Genomic DNA, 23,955 nt, shown 5'->3' on the forward strand with positions numbered 1-23,955 from the left:
TTCTAGTGCTCTATTGGACTCTTCTTGTTTTTGATGGTACTGAGTTTTACACCTGATACATTACTGAGCCATGTCTCCAGTCCCTTTTTGCACTCATTATTCTTTGAAACAGGGTCTTCTATTTTCATCAGTAATGTGCCTGGACTGATCGATATTTATGGCCATCATGTGGATAATAGTTCCATTTATTATGTCCAGCTTCTTTCCAGTCTAAATAAAACCATGGACTTTTCTACCCAGGGTCTTGAACTCTGGTCCTCTGATTTTCAGCTTCCCAAGCAGCTATGGTCGTAGGCATGAGTCATCAGAATCCAGCTGCCACAATGTAATTAATTATATCTACACAGGGTGCTTTCAGAGTATCCTAATTAATTGTAAATCCATATGAATTAAGATTATGTTCATAAAGAATTCAATAATTTTATTTAACAAATATATAAAAATAATAAAATGAGAAATAAATAACTAAAGAAGTTCAACTCCATTGGCAGACAGCTCATTTAAAAAGATGATTAATTAGTTGAGAGAATCATTTAGAGACTCAGCAAATAACTGCCAATAGTTATTTAAAGCTACCAAGCATACTTATATGTGGACTGAAAACTTGTATGTGTAATGAGAAAGACAGGGAAATGATGTTTTAAAAGTTACCAATTGTCGTTCTTCCAAATAAAAGTATAGAATCCCTCAATCATCACATTAAATGGTGTATTTATTATTAGTTCTCATAGGATTTCAGAATAAGACATGACACAGTTAAGATTTATCCAGGGGCCAATAATGTGGCCTAGTGGTAGAATGCTTCCTTAGCATGCACAGAGCCCGGGGTTTGATTCCTCATTTACATATACACAGAAAAAGTCAGAACTTGTGCTGTAACAGAACTCTAGCCTTGAGAAACCCCAAGGGTAGTATCCTGGCTCTCAGTTCAAGCCCTAGGACTGGAAAAAGAAAAGATAACAAAAGAAAAGAAAAGACAGAAGTCTGATCTAATAGGTTTTATAATCTAGTTTAAAAAAATGTAGTATAATTTGAAATAAGACCTGGTAATAATATGTCATTATATGTTGTGTCAAATTATTAAAATATGGCCTTGGTAATTATTTCAAATATGTTTTAATCTCATTTCACTGTGCTGCTTTGTAGGCATTGTGGAAGGCATAAGTTGATAGTGATATTTGGTTGTCATGGTTTTATAGCAGATAATATTCTTAAGACTAAGAAAGTTCCCAAAAGTTTTCTTGACACTAAGGAGATGGATAGATCATAGCTAAGATAACAACTGAATGCTTATAGCTCAGCTTTGTGCAGCATCATTCGACTGTCATATTTCTATCACCATAGTATCAAGTACTGATAGGAAATTCCATTGTATAAGTTATCATATCTCTAAATTTGTATTTTAGAGATAACATATTCTTTGCTACACATTTTAGGGATTTAGACTTGAGTGATATTGCCAAATGTTCCTAGGAAATAAAACGAAATATCCTTCTGGTTATGAGACTCCAAACAAGCACATATTGGTAGTATTGTCCCTTGTTCTCTCTTTTGACACTCCTTTCTTTGCACTGTATACTTCTGTGTCTCATTTGTAGGAGGACACAGGGTAGCTTTTACTGAATGATGCTATAATATTTATAGAACCCACATGTTTCCTCTTTTGATGCCACATGTTTCCTCTTTTTGTGTGCATTGCCTCCAAGGATTACATTCACTGTTCTCACACAGCACAGTCCCAACAAACTCCATGGTGTGGTTGTTAACTTCCAATTGCTTCTGAGCAATTGTCAAGGCACTTTCCAAGGTGTAAGTAAGATCCACTTATACACTTTGTGCAGAATTTTTTTTTGTCCAAAAAGCTATCACAGCCAGCCTTGTAATTTGTACACTTGGATATGGAGTTCCATACTTTCCATATGGATATGAATAGAGACACACGCCTATCTGTTTCATGCCAATTCTTTCCAGAACAAAATATAATCTCGGCTTACATGACAAATATCCTTTTAATCTGAATAGGTTGCACAGCTGCCTTAGCAGACTTGGCTGACACTGGGATGCATTCTTGGCTGGTGCCTTACTTGTAATGCGTTTGGCTGCTTATATATTTTCAGAAAGATTTTAAAAAAATAGAAATCAGTTACCAGTGCATAGTAACCTAGTGAGCTTTCCCTTCTTTTCTCTTGTTTTATCTCTTTCTCTACCGGCCACCCTCATTGAATGGGATGGATCTTATGTGAATTGCATGTCGGTGCTCGCCACGGCCAAGGGATTGCAGAGAGTCCCAGATCTGCTTCTCAGTTTGCAATTCTTGACATCTCTCCTTTTCTCATCGAGTACAATAGTTTTGTTTTGTTTTTTTTACCACCTATACATTTGTTACCAATTACTATGCAATTTATATGTTTGGTTTTCCTTGAAAACAGAGCATTCAATAAAAATGACTTGGATTGAATTATCTCTATGAAGAAATTGTGAGTAGTATTTCTCGTTAGACAATTGCTAATGAATTGTAATGGAATTCATTGTACAACAAACAGCATGCCATTCTATAATCAGATGAAGAAATTTGAATATGTTTTAGTGAGATTCCATAATAATGGGAAGCCTATGCTCCTTAAACTTATTACATCTAGGTTATTGTATGGCTTTGTATTCTGGATTATGTACACACCATACTAGTCATAAGTCTAAGGCATTATAACATTAAATCATAAAAGACAGTAAGAGAATTAGAGCACTAAATTCTATTGTATCCAAATGCCATCTGTTATATTACCATGGCATTTTTTGTGCATTCTTTTCATTTTTGAGAACTACAGAGTACTTTTGTCAGCAATATACATGAGTAGAAAACAGTATCCTGACCCCCAAAATGTAATGAATATAATCAGTGTATAAATTGAGAAACGGAAAATGTTTTTCATTTGAAAACTGATTAACTAAGGTAAAATTTCAGAAAGTCAAATGATCAAATTGTAAATTATTATCTACATGTAAGACTGCTTTATCTAAACTACCTGCTCATCATAATAATTAGAAGAAATAGATCTTTGGAATGTTGTTGAGCAAAAAGCATCTGCAAAGGCATTCACCATAAGCCTAATTGTGAGCCACACATTTAAAAAATAATATTACTACATGATTACAAATCTCAAAGTATTCCCACCAATAAATACCTTCTTATATTAGGAATGAGGACAACACATTTTATACAAAGTCAAATAAATTATTCATGTACTATCTTGGTTTGGAAATCTTATCAGTTATAAAATTGTTGAATGTATCTGATGCTACACAAAATGGAGGAAGCAATTGGTGTATGCCTTTAGGCAACTGGGATCTATTAATTCAATTTTATTGTCAGGTTATTAGACAGAATGTTTACAGTTGACAGCAGGTTATATCTGCTAGAAAGGACTTCAAGAAAATGATAATATGTAGAAGGAGGATCCTCTGCAATCTTACAGCATATTAACTGTGAGAAAACATGTGCATTGGGTTTTTTATGACTTGAAATATTAAAAAAATATCCAAAAATGTGCAAGAAAATATATATGAATACATTCAGGGAAAATTCCAAGTATGTGGGGCAATAAAAATCAACTTGTAGAAGGGTTAGCAAGTTCACCATCTCACTTGCACAACGAAAGAGGGAAGTATTTTGAGATAACTGTCAGGAAATCAAGCATAAAAATCCACAGCCATATGAAGATGATTCAGGCCTCTGCACTTCTGAAAAATGGTCTTGTGTGACTACCTCAGTGTAGCTTTCAGAGTAAATATGTCCAAGGCACACAATGTGATCAAAAAATTCCTGTGCTTTTCAAAGATAGGTTGCTTCATCCACTTTTCTCTTTAGTGGAAAGCAAAATTTTTCTTTGCCATCTGCCCTAGAGGGGTTGCACAACAAAAGGATCTTAATGGTATGTGTAATGAAGAAGTTGAACATCTTGCACATGTGACAAAATCTGACACTGTACAATATTGTTCTGTGATTTTACAAATTCAGAAATTTGAGAAGTCACAATGGTGGTAGCTTAGTATCAATTGCAATTTGAATGTGATATGCTCATTTCACATGTTGATCATTACTGAACAAACACTTCTGGAGAGTCCTTGGAGAGTTTGCCTTGGCTATAATAGTGAACAGTGAAATAGTGTCCTTGGAAGACAATTAAATCACACTTCTGTATATTCCTGTGTGGGAAGATGCCTCTTCCACTGAAATGATGTGTTTCTGTACTTCATATCAAAATTTTAGACCAGACAAGAACTCAAGTTGGTTGATAATATGTTGGGCCCTACAAATTGTTATTTTGTATAATGGGGTGGACCACAAATAGGATTTAGTTTCTGAGTGAAGAGAGTCAAAGACCACAAATAGGATTTAGTTTCTGAGTGAAGAGAGTCAAAGTATACGTGCATGAAATCATTGCAGAGTTTCACTCGTAAACTGCTTTGGAGTAGAATCAATGTAAAAATCTAGCTCGTTTTAGCAGGTAGCTTCCCTGTTTGGAACTTTTTTCACTTGATATCAACAATTTTGGGTGGGTACATGAATAATAGTGTTTATATTTTTCATCACTAATAACTTTATTCCATAACAACGTGCATACAAACACAGGCACACACACCAAGACCCATTAACAAGGAAATCTTAAAGTTTGCAAAAATACTGAAGAATATATGAAAGGAAAAAATTAAAGTTAATTTATTTTTTGCATTGTTATACAATATGAAAATAAAGATTTATAGCTATCCATTTTTTCCCTTTTGTCATTTAGTTAAAATCAAATCACTTTTGTCAAAATACTGGAGAACAATAATTGTCCGTGAAATTACAAGTTGGTTAGGCTAGAACTCAAGGATGTTCAGCTTGCATTGCAAAGACTTTCACTGATATTTTAGGCAATTTAATGGTTTTCTATCATTTATACATGACGTATTTGTAACACAAAGATCCCTTGCCACAGCCACAGTTTACTAAAATAAATGTCCGCATTTCTGAGTGCCGGCTTCACAAAATTTCAAATTGTTGTATTTATTATTGTAGTTATGTTCCTCATAATTATGAGACCGCCAAAGCATTAGAGAAGCCTTCATCATACATGAACTCTGAGTTCCCTTAACATAGGTGATATGTCTTATTCCACTGTTTGTCATAACTTCATTTCAATGTTTGTGTTTCCTACAAAAATCCTAAACTATAGGTATCAATATGCTTGTGTATTCCCTTTTACTTTAGAAGATAGTATCAGAAACACTTCTGAAATATACCATTTTAACCCAATATTTTTTGTACCCAAGAACTGGATTGGATTCATATAGACAACAAAACCAGCATACATGAACTGAAATAAAATATAGGTGATTTTTCCTATTACTGGAAAAACAGAGTGCCTAAATTCAAGTGTATACTTGGAAAATATATTGTGAATAAAAGTAAAATCTTCAGGAAGTGATGGTGTGTCTTAAGAGGTATAGCTCTAGCCTTCAGCTGAGTCCTAGAGTTCAAGTCCCATGACCAAAAAAGAAAAAAAGAAGTAGAATCTTCATATAGGAGGCTCATGACAATAAGCATCCTTTTTCATGTGATACTGGAAATAGAGTAGCTCTAACTTTCAGGATAACAATGAAAAGGGTAACTCTTCTTTTTAAAAATGTGGATCCTTTATGGGCCGGGAGTTTGGCCTAGTGGTTAAAGTGCTTGCCTAGCATGCATGAAGACCCCGATTCGATTCCTTGGTACCACATACATAGAAAAAAGCCGGAAGTGGTGCTGAGGCTCAAGTGGTAGAGCTCTAGCCTTGAGAAAGTCCAAGGACATTGCTTAGGCCCTGAGCTCAAGCCCAGGACTGGTAAAAAAAAATGTGGATCCTTTACCATGTAAATAATTAGTGTATGTTTCTGTAATCTCCATCCAAGATGGAAGGTATTATGCATATTTCTTATTATATTTGTAATTTGATCATGCAAGAAAAGAATTGAGATCTTCAATAACCATATAACAGACAAGGGCATCATATCTAAAATATATCAACAGCTCAGAAATTCGAATCACTCCAAAACTAATCTCCAAAGAATCAAACATCACAATAAAAGATGGGCCAAAGACTTAGGAGAGATATCTCTGAGGAAGAAATAAGAATGGCCTATAGAAACATGAAGAATGCTCAACATCTCTTGCCATAAAAGAAATACAAATCAAACAACTTTGAAATTCCACCTCACTCCAGTTAGAATGGCCATGATCAAGAAATCTAAAAACAGCATATGCTGGTAGGGATGTGGCCAGGAAGGACGGATAATACACTGTTGGATTCAACCACTGTGGGCAGAAGTATGGCATTTTCTCAAAAGAATAGACATAGAGCTTCCCTAGGATCCAGAAATTCCACCATTGGAAATTTCCAAATCATCCAGAAACAAGGACATACTAAAGCCAACAGCACAACAATGTTCATTGAAGCACCATTTACCATAACAAAGATCAGGAATCAACCCAGATGTCCCTCAGTAGATAATTGGACCCACAAGATGTGGTATTTATACACAGTGGAATTCTATGCTGCCATCAGAAAGAATGGCATTGCCACATTTGAAAATAAATGGAAAGACTTAGACAAAAATCATAGTAAGTGAAGTAAGCCAGACCCAAAGGAATATAGGCTGAATGGTTTCCCTCATTTGTCATAATTAGTACAAACCTAGAGCTCTCCTAGCAGAGGATTACAAGAGCTCAAAATCAAGATACAAAAGGCCATATATGATGAGGCTACATGAAACAATCTCCATGATATGGTAACAAGAGATATATTATGTGTGATTGTTGTTCATAATATGTCATGGTTTTCTTCATCTCTTTTTGTTGCCATTGGTTATTCTCATCTTGTTACAGTATCTTACCTTGTTATCTGGTATATTATATATATGTTTATTTCATTATTTGAAACACGAGGTAAAATAAAATAAGAGAAGTGGGTGAGGGATGGAAACAGGGACAAAAACATGAGAAAGTGTATCAATGTATGTAAAATAATGCACCTTCTATCTGGTGAATATAACTGTTATGCTTGTATTAATTATAACACAAAAAAGAGAAAAATAATAAAATGTGGTTAATCCATTGAAAGAAAGAATAGAGAAAGAGAGAGAGAGCCCCCACCACATAGAGAGAGAGTGGAGAGGCATCACTGAATTGATTATTTCTTTAACTTCTACCTAGAGAAAATCAAGTCATTAATATTACTGAGGTTTTGTGTGTCTGTGTCTGTGTGATTTGAGAGGTAATTTGGTCACATCTGAAAATAATGCTCTGGTTCATGTGTGCAACAATGTGAACACCTTATTTGACAACCCATATATGAAACTGTCAATTAGAGGTTGTGCATTTTAAATGGAAATACCAATTTTATAAAGTGCTAACTAGATTTTCTCTTTTTTTGCTAATTTTCATACACCCACATAATTACAACCTATATTTTAACACTCAATATACCCAATGGTAATATGTTATGGAGTTAATGCACATAATTAACCAAATTAACTAAATTTCCCAGCACAAACGTACATTTCAATTACACCTACACTGAGGGTATTGTCTGTCCCATAAAGGGAATTAACCTTTCTAGGAAAATATATTTAAAACCACAGCAAGCAAATACAGAACACCTTCATTACACGTCAACAATGGGTTTAGTTGTCCGAGATATAAATTAGTGTGTGTCCAGATTTCATAAAGGCTACCCATATCAGTGAAAAATTCTACTTCTTAGAATTATGAGAAAAATCCTCTGTATGAGATGTTGCTCCAAATGTCTTCTAATGTGTACTGAATTATTCTGCTTGAGGTATGATACAAATTACACAATAGACATTGGTTCCATCTTCATATTAAATGAGGATTTTTTTTCTTGGGAGGAGTCATGGGGCTTAGATTCCCCCTTGGCGCAGTCTTTGAGCTATTCAGTTCAAGGTTTCTGTCCTATCCTTGAGCCAAGCTCCACTTCCCATGTTTTAGAGGGTAATTGGACAGAAGAGTCTCAAGTTCTTTTGTGCCCATGTTGGCTTTGTATCTAGATCTTCAGATCTCAGCCTCATGAGTAGCTAGGATTATAGGCATGAGCCACCAAGCCTGGGAAATCCCTTTTATCAGAAACATATTAAAAAGCCACTAACCAACACATTGTTGCACTTTGAATATATTTTTTACTCTTGAATAGGTTGATGCCAGGAGTCTCAGAAATCATGACTATACTTCTGATGACACTAAAAGCAGACAAACTGAAATGAAATGAACAATTGTACTGAAAGGCTTAATGTAGCATGTCAGCCCAGAAAAAATGAGTACATATTGTCTGAGAGAACATCTATATCAGGGTAATAGAGAACTGTGAATGAAATTGAGCTGCATTCAGCTCAATTTATATTAACATATAAATTTTCTGATTTTTTGGTTCTGAAGTAATATTTTCATGAAGGTTGAGAAACTGTATTTCTCTCGATTGTGGGAGGAATTCAACTCTGGTTCCAGAAAAGTGAACACCTATTCTTAAACTTATATTGATGTCATTTCAACATGAACCAAATTCAGAGGATTCTGTTGTTGATAATGGCTTAATCACATGCAGCATTCAATAGGTAATACGTTGGATGAAATAATACATCTTTGAGTTGGATACTGGCCCAAATGCAAATAGAATTCTTAAATCTAAATGTTTTAATTTCCCCAAATTTCCACCTTGATTCTATGTCAGTTAAGTGGAGCTTGTGCTGTGGTGAATATTCCTACAATCACAGAAAAGGCAGATGTTTCCTTTTCAGGCTACTGGCTCCAAGCAATCATTGAAGCATTAAAATTGAATCCTTTCATCTACATGAGGTAATCAGACATTCTGAGAGATTCCTAAAGTACTTGAAATCTCCGAAACCCAGAAATCTTCCGTACAAAATAGGATCATACAAAAAGAAGCAATAGAATTTTAACATTAATAATCAATGTGAGGACTCTCCTGTATTTATCTTCCTCATTGAATTTCAAAAATTCACAATGATGACCACAGAGGAATTTATGAATTTTAAGATTCATCAGTTTTCTTACCTCTTTAAACTTCCTAAAACATATGAAACGATATACTGTTTTAGCAGTAGAACAGTGTGTAAAAGGATCACAATCAGGTAAATATGGAAAAAATATGTGGGAAACTTTATAGAAAAGTTGACAATAAAATTAAAGTCAACATAGAGAGATTCATGAAAAACTACTGAGTTAGAATGAGTCCACTCTACTTTGAATATTTTGGAACTATACTGCAAATTACCAAACAACACATTTTTCTTTACACTATCAATGCGATTTATTTGTCAGACAATCAGCAAATTAAGTATAACCTTTTCAATAAGTACAAATTTCCACACATGGAATGAGTTTTAGATGGTATTTTCTGTATCCATAAAGTGTATGGTGTTTCTCTGCAATTCAGAAGCTGTCTCTGACTTTTTGGTGTAGAATTGAATACCCATGCAAAACGTACTATGGGTTAAATCTTGCAGAGTGAGAAAATTTTGCCAGTTACATATAATTTGTAGACAGTTGTAAACTTTACAAGCAAGGAATTGATGTGAAATTTGTGTAAGACATAAAGTGTAATTATGTTTTATCATAGAATATAGGAGTTAAAATTCAGATGCCATTTGATATTCAAAGACAAAACTAATCAAAATGAAAAGAAAATAGGATGGTTCTTTCTCCACAGAGAAACCTAGGGAAAGTTTGATTTCATTACCAAGGTTTCCTTATTTCTGGTTTATCACCCAAACTGAAAATGGTGAATCATTGTAAGTACAAACACACTTAGGTTCCATTAAGGATTCAGTGTGAACAATGTATTTTCCAATGATATTAGTGAATAAAAAGTCCATTCATTTCATTGAGGATCACAATATATTTATTATTTTAAACTCATAATAAGAGCAGAAAAAGTCATGTGTTTTGCCTGATGAACCATTTCTGCAACAAAATGAGAAATAACACCATTATTCACTTTGGAAACTAATACATATCTCTTCTTACTTCCTAATACTAAAAAATAGCTGTAGATTTGCCTACAATTTTAAAATAGGACAGTGCAAATTACCATAAAAAATTTAATATTCTCTTGAACTTCCATTCAAAGGAAATTTATTCACTGTGTGAACATCTCAGGAATTGTACATGGATACTTGATGATGACATATTTATAATAGGTGAACATATAAAATTTGAGTGTAGGAGAAAAATACTTTAATTTTAATTTTCTGTTAAGTTCTTCAAAGCTTACACAACTGAATCTTGATAAGGTTAATCATCATATAGATGACATTTTTCTAAAGTATCTAAGATACAGAATCACCACTGGTGTACAATCCATCACAGGAATAGTTAAGACATGAGTCTGGTAATTTGTAATAAGTATAATAAATATTATTGCCTGGTTGCAGAATTTATTTCCTTCAGTTTGAAACTTACATAATCAATTTGTTTCCCAATTCAAAGGTATGCAAAGTATAAACACTAAAGATGGATGATTTATCAAGAAGTACCTTGCAAATTTTTATAAAACATAATGAAATAAAGGCATCCATAATTAGAAGGGAAGGAATGCAAAAGCCTTCAGATTAAATTTGTCACATTTCCCAAGCCATCCATACAAAAATATCAAATATATTTCTATTTGTATGTGTGAAAATCTCAAAGGGTATAAGGAAGTGACAATCACAGTTGAAGGGATTTCAGGAAAAGAAGTTCACCTAAGTGGAAAAATAATTACCATGTCAGAATCATATAATTAAATAAAATTTAAATAAGCAAGCAAATGTGGTTACTTTTTATCTTGATTGACTCCAAACAAGACACTAACGCCGAAAAAACTGCATTGCTCTTCAACTACAATCATTACAGTAAGGTTATCAAATGTATATAAATTTGATTACTTGAAGGAGAATAGCATAGTAGGTTCAAATTTCAATTTAAGAAAGTTCAACATTTCTTGTTTCTGAAATGCCAATAAGTGATAAATGTAAACATTATTATTAGCACTTAATTCTATTTGGTGCAGCTTGTAGACTATAATTATACAGGCCAAAAGCTGAAATTCTCTGAATAACACATTAAAACCTGGTGACACAGTTGCAATTGTAATTATAACTATTATAAGTGACAAAATTACATAAGAATAATAACAATAATACTGTAGTTTACTAAATGTTCAGAGGTGCTCTCCTCAGTTCTTAGGTATTCCATTAACTTTTTCTGTTCATATCATGGGATATTATGATTCAACATGTGATTCATAGTTAGCACAGGAAATATGATTACGATGACCACAGTTTCACATTAAGAGTTCTACATAATCCATACCATAAAATATCTTTGCCCAATCAAAATGTATTCTTTGATTTTTGTGAACCACAAAAATTAAAAGAGAAACAGTGAAAGAGAAACATTTTACAGATCCAAGAAATGTATTTCTTAAGTGAATTCTTCCTTACAGGAATTTTAGACCAATTTCCTTAAGCCAATTTATGTTTTGTTGAAAACACTCGCAGATGAAGTTATGAAGTCAACAATGACAGTGTGGTTATTGTTCAATAAGATGCAATTTATAAATAAAACCAAGAAGATAAAATGCCAGTATAATTGACTTACACAGCAGAATACCCAATTCACTGAATACAATATCCTAATGGCCAGAATACTCACCTGTAAAAATATGTGGGAGAGGAAGGGTTCTATGTACTCCTCAAATCTGTCTGCATAAAATAAATTCCAAACGTATGATCGGTCTGTAAGGGGGATTATATATTAACGTAAATATATAATCACCTTCAGAAAAATTTCTTTATAGTCTTGCACCAATAGACTGATATGTGGAATAGAGATGCAAGCCATCAAAAAAGATCAAGTAGAAGGAAGATGAAAAATAAAGTAGAAAACATTGATAGATTAGAAGATGCAAAAGAGAAAAATGACTGGAATTTATAGACAAAGACCAAAAAATGATTCAAAACAAATAGAAGAAATATGACAGATTTCTTCAGGATCTCCAAGATACAATTTTGAAGCCTATTTTTTATTAAAATGTTTATTGACATTGGTTTTTACATCATATTTCAAATGACTCTCTATATACAATCACTGGCACTTAGATTTTAGAACATAATTAAAATCAGACTGAGATACAAAAATATGGTACATATATTCAGTGGATTTCCACATAGTTAACTTACAAGATAAAATAATGTCATTCACAGGGAGGTGGACTACTCTAGAGCGAATCATGTTGAGTGAGACAATTCAAGACCAATGGAACGAAAGGTGCATGGTATCCTTTATATGTGGCTATTAGATCCAAACAATACAAAGAGCAGGGCCTGCTGTTTGCTAAGAAGCTGCTAGGCCTGGAACTGGGACCTGCTGCTAGGACCTTTAGGCATGCATAAAGGTTAAGAAGGGGGTTGGGCTGTAAGGCTGCAGCTGGAGGCGGTGGGAATAGGGGGTAAGGATTAGAAAGGGCCAAGGTAATGGCTGGAGGGTCATATTTATTTCCTACTTCTTGGGGGGCTTCTGCTCTATCCCCGTCTTAGATAGTAAATGTAGAATTTCTTTAAACATCTCCTCCACCATAGCCGGCTGGACCTCTGACGGCTCATCATATCTTTCCTCCTTGTTATCCAAATCTGAATTCTTATACTTAATATCTATAGGTTGTTGTTCCCTTTTCACGATCTCACTTATGCTCTCTCAGGCAGTGGCATATGGCCCAGCCTCAGGTTGTTTTCTCAGAAAGATTTTTTAATTCAAGATTAAGTATGTCATCCTCATGTCAAAGATCTAAACATTCATTTACTGAATTCCACAAGGTAATAGCCTCTGCAGGGGTCTTCTCATGTCCATTTACACCATAATAATCTTGAATCCTTTCCCTACTCTTAGTCAGGTTTCTAAATTTAGGGTTCCCTCCTCTGGAAACCATGGGCATGCTTCCTCGATAAACTGTTAGGAAGTGCTCAAGCTGCGTTCCTCGGGTTTGAACTATGTCCCTAAGGACCTGCACATAAAGCCTGCGGCTATTAACTTGAACCATAATTTTTTACTCCTGACTATACACTCTCCCGCTCTCTCACTCTCCTAAGATTCTATCTGAAGAGTCCAATGACAATTCACTCACCACAGGGGGGTGAAAATTATCCGCTGCATTCTCTCAGACCACAGCATCATAAAATTGGAACTCAACAGCAGTTTCCAAGAAGAACAACACATTGTTGAATCACCAATAGCCTCGAAGAAAATAAAAATAATTACAAATTAACTAAGGAAGAAAAAGAACTTTATGATGATAATTTCAAAAACCTAAAGGGCATTAAAGAGGCCTTAAGGAAGTGTAACAAAACACCCATGCTCCTGGACAGGAAGAATTAACATCATGAAAATGGCAATCCTGCCAAGGGCTATCAACAAATTCAATTCAATGTCCATCAATATCCCAATGACATTCTTTAATGAAATAGAGGGGAAAAAAACAAAAATTCATATGGAATAATAAAATACACAAAAAATTATCCTTGGCAGAAAGAACATCGCTGGAATGTCAATACCAACCTTTAGACTATTTCAGAGGTGTAGCAAACAAGACAATTTTCTATTGGCACACGAACAAGCCTGAACACCAATGGAATAGAACTGAAGACCCAGAAATCAATCTGCAGACTTAGGACCACCAAATATTTGATAAGGGGGCCAAAAAAAATAGGATCAAAGAAAGACACTCTCTTCAGCAATGGGTGTTGGTGGAACAATTTAAGCACCTGCAGAAAACTAAAGTTGAATCCTTCTATGTCACTCTACACCAGGATTAATTCCAAATGGATAAAAGACATAGAGGTAAAAGCATATACCCTGAAAACTTTACAAGAAGGTATAGGAGATACAATATGGCTCCATGGCACTGTTTGAAACTTTCTTAATAAAGTCCCAGAATCACAACAAATTAAAGTTTGGAATGGGACTGCATTAAATTATAAAGCTTCTATAAGATAGAGGAGAAAGCTAGCAAATGATATAGAAAGTATAGAGAATGGGAGATCTTCACTAACCATACAACAGACAAGGCCCTCTATCTAAAATATAGATATTGAATCTTTCAGAAATAGATCCTGAAAGCATCAACCATCCCATTAAGAGTGGAACTAAATGCTTAAAGAGAGACTTCTCTGAAAAGAAAAGAAAAATTACCAATAGACACATAAAGGAATGCTCTACATCTCTGGCCATAAAGAAATGCAAATCAAAACAACTATGGGATTCCACCTTACTCTAGAAGGACCATGATGAAGTAATCTAATAACAACAGATGCTGGCAAGGTTGTGGCCAGTAGGGATCACTTCTATACTGTTGGTAGGAGGGTAAGCTCATTCAACCAGTATGGAAAGCAGCATTTAGATTCTTCAAAAGACTTAACATAGAGCTCCCCTATGACTCACCATTCCAACTCCTTAGCATTTACTCAAATGTTCAGAAATAAGGCCACACTAAATATATTAGCCCAATCATATTCATTGCAGCATTATTTACCACAAATGAATTGTGGAACCAACCCAGATATCTTTCAGTGGATAAAAATGTTGAGATAGTTATAGAAAATGGAATCTAATGCTGCAATCAAAAACAATGGCAGCTTTTGTTTCAGTATCCTGGAGGTCCTTTCAATTAGCTTCACATTATATGTCCTTATGTATCAAGATTTTGCTCTATTGCAAATCTCTGCTAGTAGAGCCCAAGGTTTCTACTGATTATGACGAATGAGGGAAACCATTGAGCCTAAGTTCCTTTGAGTCTGGCTTACTTCACTTAATATGATTTTTTCTAAGTCTTTCCATTTCCTAACAAATGGGGCGATGTCATTCTTCTGACAAAAGCCATATAATGAATGATTGTTGTCCTTAATGTTGTCTCTCATCTCCTTTGCTGTCCCTTGGTTATCTCATATTGGTATAGTATCTCACTTTGCTATCTGATATATTGAATTTATTTGTATTTGGATATTTGAAATTTGATAGGGAAGGGGGGAAAACCAAGACGGGTGGGGGGTGTGGGGGGGGGAGGGAAATGGGTACCAAGACATGTGAAAGGGTATCAATGTATGTGAATTAATGCACCTTCTATCTGGCAAATATCATGTAACCCTTTTACTAATTACAATAAAAAAAACAATGGCAGCATTCCCTTCCTAAGGAAATTGATCGGCTTGAAAAAAATCATATAAAATAAAGTAAGCCAGACCAAAAGGAAGACAGATTAAATTTTTCCCTCGTGTGTTACAATGAGTACACATCTAGGATTCTCAAAAGCTATGTATGCATGGAAATATAGGATGAAACTAAACACAATGAATTCTAGGATGTGGACACAAGAGTTTTATATTTGTGATTGTTGTTCTTAATGTGTTTCTGTGTATTTATTTTCTCTATTTTCCCTTTATGGTAAATCTCATGTGGTTAATGTATCTGACTGTGTTATTTGTTATATATCTGTTTGTTTGTTAACTAAATAGAGAAGGGAAGGGGGAAAACAAGTTGATTGGGAAGGGGTAGGAGCAGGAATATTGGGAAAAATATGAGAAGAGGTTTCAAGTACAGTTATGAATATAACTGTTAACACTCTAAATAAAATACAATAAAAGAAAATAAATAAAATACAATAAAAGAAAAGGTTTTCTTTGTTATTTTTAAAGAAAGAATCAGAAAACATGTTTGGGAGAAATTGAGGGATGGAAATGGGAACAAAAACTTATGAAGGGGTACCAAGATGTGAGAAGTAATGCACCCACAATATGGTAAATATAATTGTAATCCCTCTATACATTATCTAAATAGTAAATAATAAAAAATTAAATAAAAAAGAACTGGAATTGAACAAAGGGTTATAGCCCTATTACCAATGAATAAAAACATTTTCTGAGTCAGTACAGTGTAACTATAGAAACACATATACACTATTTGTTGAATATGGAAAAGTGATCAATATAATCTTACTGGCATTAAATGCTTGAATATAGTTCACAACAGCCATTTCTGGGAAATCACTATATCACTCATCCAGACACAACTATGCACAAAATGAACTTAACTTACAGGTCAACTTGTCTGACCTTTCTCACACCGTGGCACAACACAGGTGCACCCAACATAATCCCTCAAACTGTTTCTTGAATTCTTAATCCTTCTCATGTAGGCCAGTCTTGTGATATTCACATATGCTGTCTTGACAGAAAAACGTGGTAGCAAAGAAGTGCTTAAGTATCTCCAAGGCCTCATAAAGCAGGAATGCTATATGCAAGTTCCAGTTTTCATAGAGGCTTCCTTTCTTCTATTTGGCATCTCCTCAGCAAATCTTTCATGAGAGGTATTCCTTTTGGCCTTCAAGCCCCTTCAGACTCAACTCTCAATACCATTGCATTGCTTCCACCACCATGATTTTTCTTGAATCCAGTGTGTTCATGTACATCATTTCTTCAGTTTCAATGTGCTTTACCACTACATGGGAGGAGCCCAGATTGTCTCTCCAAATCTAAGTTTTGGGGGTAAAAGCCGTGGAATTTCATCAGCTTTTTTAACAAGTAGGATTATAGGGGTAGGCTTCCAGGATCTGGGTCCTTTATTCTTTTCCAAATGGGTATGGTAATATTTATAATGTCCATTTTTTACCTAGATACACATGTGCACAGACACAAACATACAGACACACACATATACATAAATATGAAAACATATAAAAATAACATATATATGGTTTAAGATTTCATCAAGGGTATGGCTAGATACATACTATATAACACATAACGTCAAGAGGGAGCCTAACTACATTCGACTTCCCCTATAATTTTTGGTTTGTTTTCTGTGAGAACATAGCTTTTGCAGGCAGTTTACAAACTTACTTTGAAAGCAGTATTTAAGTTTTCGCCTGTGGTGTTTTACCAAGGTAACAACATCTGCTAATTACAATTTGTAAGTAACACTAGGAGTTTCTAGGCAAAGAAAGCTTGGTCCTAATATTATACTACTGTTTCCCAGGGTCCTGTTTTACTCAATCCTGCCACATCTTTTCCAAAAATGACTTTGTTCTTTTAATGTTAAGAAGAGTTATTGTATGAAATTCTATCTTCTCTACCTTCCTCAAGCTGCCTCAGGAGTCCTAATGCTAAACATTTGGCCTCTTATATGGTGGGTGGTAGGATTGTTAGTATGGCCTCTTCCATTTGGGTCTTAACATTCTCCAACCTAGACTTTCAGCAATAATGGCTAGCTAGCACCCCAGTTAAACCAGTGGAAAACAATCCACCCTTCCCTTCACAAACAAATGAGAACTCTTACTGCTAGATTGGTACATATTCCAACTCTGTTCTCAAACCTAAGCTGTGATTTTCCTTCCCACTCTGTTCAGTGACCATATGCACATTCTGAGTACCTCTGCCTCTGCTTGACCGTATACTGGATGTCCCTGATTAAGGAGAGGCATCACTTTTTATTTTCCTGTAATTGATATGGGCTTGTCTACCTATGCTGCCAAAATAGAAACAAACAAACAAAAAAAACCCAACAGAACAAAGTGTGCTTTCACTGCTATATATTATGATTTTAATCATAAGCTGTCCTTCCCTGTCCAAAAATTTAGCTTGCTCTTTGCTCATTAGGATGTATGCATCTTTTAGGACCTTGTACGGGTCACAGGGCTACCAAAGAGGACAACCAAAGTGACTTTTTCCTGACAATTCAGTATTTCCATCCAGCACAAGACACTTGACCTTCATCAAGGGGACTTGTTTTAATTAGAAATTAGGATCTGTTTTTTTTCTTTTTCTTTATTTTATAGAACACCAGGCCAGAACATGGAAAAAAAAATCTTGGTTCAAATTCCAAATCCTAAACCATAGGGTAGGCCACAGGACATAAATAGCTGACATATGAGCTTAACAGTATGCAGCTAAAGACGCTGATAGTGACTCTAGAGTGGTTTCCATTGGTCATTCATCATGGTTAGGACTTAATAAATTTTCCTTAGTAAACAACTAAAATCATTCAAATTTGAGCCCAAAGTTAAGTGTCATACCCATATGCATTCAAATTTGGAGCCAATACTCACTGGATAATTAATGAGTGCACTGGGCATGCTCTTGTGACTCTGCTCTGCATAAAAATCTTGTAATAGGAATAGTCAGACACAGAGAATACTTGAAATAAACCAGTTCTGTTTATTCTTCAGTTTTCCTACTCTATCCCTTAAGGGAAAACTCCACTAGAAGGAGATCCTCTTCTCCTTTATACTCTCTATGTGTTATTAGAAAGAGTCAAAGGCCTTCAGGTTGTTTTCTCCTGCAAATCCCCACTCTTACATGAATGCAAGTTTACTATAACTCTCTATGTGATCAACTCATCAATTGTGCCTAATTATCAAAATGGCTTTAAAGACTTCTCTTCTTTATGTCATCAGTGTTTGTGTATGTATGGAAATTCCCTTAAATTCTGTTTGTTGTTGGCTAAGTCTCCAGTTATCTCCCCCCCACAATATTGCCTGTTATTCTGGTTAGCAGCTGCCATGATGGCAAACGTGGTAAATGAGAGAAAATTTCCAAATATTTTTATTAAATATTTTATTAACATTGATTTTTACATCACACTTTAAATGTCATGTTGAACAAATGGATTCAAGAAGGGAATCTCTGTACACAAACACTGGCACTTAGGTTTTAGAACATGATTAAAATTAACTATTAATCTATGTAGTAAAAACATTGTTCATAGGGTATATAGACCATCATAGATTTTTATGTTTATGTAGCTATGTTTCTATCTCCAATAACATAATTCCATGTCCATAGCATTCAGTGCACAAATATTAAGTCATTGCTCTTGTACTATTTGGATCTAGTATCCACATATTAAGGATATCATGTGTCTTTCTTTTCTTCCTTGGGTCTTGAATTATCTCACTCAACATGATTCGCCCTAGCTCTTCATCCACTTCTCAGCAAATGCCATTATTTGATGTTGTCTGTTGGCTTCATAGAATTCCATTGTGTGTGTGTGTGTGTGTGTGTATACATATAGTTTTTGAACCATTCATCCAGGTTGTTACCATCACTTGGCTTTTATGAATAGTGTGAGATGATCATAGCCTAGCAGGTGTCCATATAATGTCTTGTGTTATGATCTTTAGGATAGATGCCCAGGTGTGGTATGGCGGGATCTCAGGGAAGGTCAAATTTCAGTTCGTTAAGAAATCTACAAGCTGCCTTCCAGAGTATGGGAACTTGTTTACAAGTGCAGTAGGGTTCCTCTTTCTTCACAATCCAACCAGTGCATTTGCATTGTCTGAGTTCAGAATATTGGCCATTCTAATTGGGTTAAGGTGGTACCTTTGGGTTATTTTTATTTTCATTTCCTTTATTACCTTGGCTGATAAGCATTTTCTCATATGTTTGTCTATGATTAAACTCTTCTAAGGATAAGTCTCTCATTAGTTTCCTTGCCTATTTAGAGATTAGTTTGTTGGATTTGGGGGATTAGTTTCTTGAGTTCCCTGTACATACTACATATTAAGCATTTGTCTAATGTATTATTGGAAAATATTTTTTAACGTTGGTTGGAAGTGTTTCTACTTCAGTAGCTATGCTTTTATCTGTGCAGAAACTTTTTATTTCTAGGTAGTCCCCAATCTATTGCGACACTGACTTTGCTCAGGATGTTTATGCCTGTGTGTACAGTGTCTTTCCTACCTTATCACATAACATTTTCAAGGTTTCAGGTCTGATATTGAGATCTTGGATCTATATTCAGTTAATGCTTGTGCATGACAATAGGCTGGGGTCAATTTTTAGTTTTCTACATGTGGCTGCCCAGTTATACCAGGACCAATATTGAATAGTCTCTGTTTTTTTCACTGCATATTTTTGGATCCTTTTTCAAATACAAGTTGACTATAGGTATGCAGTTTTATATCTGGATCTTCTATTATATCCATTGATCTTCTGGTCTATTTTTGTGTCAGTAACATGCTGTTTTGGTTTTTATCCTTCTATAGTAGTGTTTGAAGTCTGGTATTGTAATACCACATTCATTTTTTTAGGCTAGAATTGTTTTGGTTATTCTAGGTCTTTTATTGTTCCATATGAACCTTTGCATGACACCTTTTATTTCAGTAAGTAATGTCTTTCGGATTTTGATTGGGATTGTGTTGAATTTGTACATCAGTTTTGGCAACATAGCCATTTTCACTATATTGGCACTCCCTCCCCATGAGTATGGGATGTCTTTCCATTACCAGATCTCCTTTTTTATTTCTTTCCTTAGCCTTTTTATAGTTTTGTTTACAATTTGCTTAAATTAATTCCTAAATATTTTGTTATTTTGGGGGATATTTCAAATGGGATTATATTCTTGATTACACCTTCTCTTCCAATCCAGGAGCATGGGAGGTTTAATCATTTCCTCAGTTCTGCTCCAATTTCCTTTTTCATGGTTTTAAAGTTTTCATCAAAAAGATCCTTTACAATCTTAGTTAATTCCTAGGCTATTGCAAAAGGAGTTGGTTTTCTGATTGTTGCCTTGTTCCTCTCATTGTTGGCATAGAGGAAGGCAGTTCATTTTTGAGGGTTAATTTTGTACCCTAGTACCTTGCCAAAGTTTTGAAACAGCTCAAGCAGTTTGGGAATGGAGTCCATAGGGTTCTTTAAATACAGGAATATGTCATCTGAAAAAAAAAGTTTCACTTCCTCTTTCCCTATTTTGATCCCCTTTATGTTTGCTTCTTGCCTTATTGCTTTGTTTGGGAATTCCAATACTATGTTTAAGAAGAGTGGAGATAGTGGGTATCCTTGTCTCTTTCTTGATTTCAGAAGAAATGGCTGTAGCTTTTCACCATTAATTATAATGCTAGTTGTGGGTTTGTCATCACAGCCTTTATTATAGTAAGGAATGTTCCATGGATTAATTAGAAAGCCTAAAGGGTGAGAGAAGATATTCACTAACCATACAACAGTCAAAGGCTTCATATCTAAAATATATCGACAGCTCAAAAAATAGAATCACTCCAAAACTAGTATCCAAAGAAACAACCATCCCATTTAAAGATGGGCCAAAGACTTAAAGAGAGTCTTCTCTGAAGAAGAAATAAGAATGGCCTATACAAACATGAAGAAATGCTCAACATCTCTGACCATAGAAGAAATGCAAATCAAAACAACTCTATGATTCCACCTCACTACAGGTAGAATGGCCAGCATCAAGAAATCTACTACAAACAGATGCTGGATGGGACATAGCCAGGAGGGATCACTACTACACTGTTGGTGGGAGTGCAAACTTGTTCAGCTACTATGGAAAACAGTATGGCAGTTCCTCAAAAGACTAAACATAGAGCTTCCCTATAACCCAGCAATTCCACTACTTATCATTTACCCATATGTACAAAAACAAGGACAGACTAAATCCACTAGCACAACAATGTTCATTGCAGCACTATTTACCATAGCAAAGATATGGAACCAACCCAGATGTCCCTCAGTTGATGAGTGGATCAACAAGATGTGTTTTTTATACAAAATGGAATTCTTCACAGCTTTTAGAAAAAATGACATCCCTCCATTTGCAAGGAAATGGAAAGACTTAGAAAAGATCATATTAAGTGAAATAAGCCAGACTCAAAAGAACATAGTATAATGGTTTCCCTCATGCATCATAACAAGTGTAAACCTGGGGCTTGCCTACCAAAGATTTACAATAGAACAAAACCTAGATATATAAGGCAATATAGTATGATGCTAAATGGAAGGATCTCCAGGATATAGAAACAGAAGCCATATAATGAGTGATTGTTGTCGTTAATGTACTGTTCATCCCATCTTGGATATCTCATAGTGCTACAATATTTAACTTTGTTTTCTGATATATTTTATAAATGCTTATTTGGCTATTTTAAATTTGTTGTGAAGGGGGAAAACAAGATGGAAGTGGGGATGGGGGGAGGGAAATGGGACCCAAGACATGAGAAAGGGTATTAATTTTTAATGAAATTATCCACTTTCTATCTGGTGAATATAATGCAACTTTCTATTAATTACAATCACAATAAAATTTATTTTAAAAAATCTTGTAGAACACTGCAGTGAAACCATCTGGACCTGGGGTCTTTCTGGTTGCCATTTCCCTGATTGTTTCCTCTATCTCATTATATAAGAGTGGTTTATTCAGTTGCTTATCTCTGCTTGGCTCCATGTGGGTAGCTTACATTTATTTAAGAAATCATCCTTTTCTGCTTAATTTTCTTGTACCTTCGAATAGACCCTGGAAGTACTTATTTAAAAGAGTCTGAATTTCTTAAATATAAGTCCTGATTATTCCATCAGATCTCTAATCTTGTTTGAGTCTCCCCCCCTCTTTTTTGTTGTTTGATTAATCTTACCAGGGGTCTGTCAATTTTGTTGCCTTTCAGAGAAGAAACTTTTTGATTTATTAATTTTATGACTAGTGGAGCTTATTCTATCTTTGATATTTCTGATTTGATTTTTGTTATTTCTGTACTTCTAGTGTTTTAGAATTACCTTTCCCTTGTTCCTTTAGGTGCTTCAATTTCTTCTTTAGGTTATTAACATACTGTTCCTCTATCTTTCTAATATGGGCCCCTAATGCACCTTAAAACTACTTTTGCTCTATCCCATAAATTCCTTTGTGCTGTATCTTGATTGTCATTACATTCAAGAAATTTTGAATTTCTTCTGTGAATTGTTCTTTTACCCATGAGGTTTTCAGAATTGTGTTGTTCAGCTTCCAAGGTTTGGAATGTTTTTCACTCCTTATTATGTTATTTAGAGCTAATCTGATTCCACTATGTTCAGACAGAATGCATTAGTTCTCTTTTATTTGCCTAATTTTTTGTATGAACTACTCAATGATCTATTTTGGTTTATGTTATATGTGCTGCCGAGAAAAATGTACAATTTTGCTACTGGAGAAAAATGTATAAAATTTTGCTCAGCTGGGCTATGACCTTATTTAAGTCAGAGTGTCTTTGCTTACCTTTGTATTTATCTGTCTTTTGTTGACTCTCTTTTCCAGCTCTTGTGTTTTATTTTTTGTTCCTGATGTCCTATTCTCCATGTCACTCAATCTGTTGTTCAGCGCTTCTATTTTAGGTTGCATTCTAGATATTGAGACCATCGTGTCTGCTCTGAGTGTATTATCTTTCCATCAAGGGAAATATAAGCATTTTTTATTTTTGTCTCCACTTCTCTTTTGAGGAATACCTTTGTGATTTCCTGCTTATATTCCAGGGATTGTTTTTGGATTTCTGCTTTAATGTCTTTAGTCAAGTCAGCAATCATCTCCTGAAACAGAGTCATGTCTTCAATCTCTTCAGGTATCTTTTCTTATGATGGTAACATCTCTCTCATCCCTTCACTGAAGTTTCCTTTTAGGATTTGTGTGGGACTTTATAAATATATTTTGTGATTTGTCACTGTGATTTCTGCCTCATTGGGGGAGTTGAGACTACTATTTTAGGTTCATGCAGTGGTCAATAGATGCCAGTCTTTCTTGGTTTTGTGTTTTTGGTTATCTGTATATATGTGTGGTCCTCAGCAATATTAATTCCATTGTTGACTTAATCTGATCTTGCAGCTTTTGCTGGTGTGTCCTCAACTTCACAAAGGCAGTGTGCAGATATGCACCTAGGTCTCAGCCCAACCACTGGTTTGCCAGCCCTAGGAGTGAGGCCCAGCTGAGGACATGGGCTCTGAGGACAGAGCTGCTCCTTTCTGATTCTCAGTGCCCTAACACAGCCCTTTCTGGTATGCCCTTCAGTTCCCTGCTGTGCTTCAGGATTGCTATGCCTTCCCATTCTGGTTTTTGGTACTCAG

The 23,955-nt window shown here is 34.9% G+C and overlaps 1 pseudogene; it reads right to left on the reverse strand.

The window, feature by feature from the left end:
* Positions 1 to 1,440: 1,440 nt before the first annotated feature.
* LOC150040207 (R-spondin-3 pseudogene) lies at positions 1,441 to 23,439 on the reverse strand (annotated as a pseudogene).
* Between the last annotated feature and the right edge of the window lie 516 nt (positions 23,440 to 23,955).

The sequence above is a fragment of the Megascapheus bottae genome, chromosome Y (genome assembly GCF_031878675.1).
Source record: "Megascapheus bottae isolate mThoBot1 chromosome Y, mThoBot2.hap1, whole genome shotgun sequence".
NCBI classification, from domain to species: domain Eukaryota; kingdom Metazoa; phylum Chordata; class Mammalia; order Rodentia; family Geomyidae; genus Megascapheus; species Megascapheus bottae.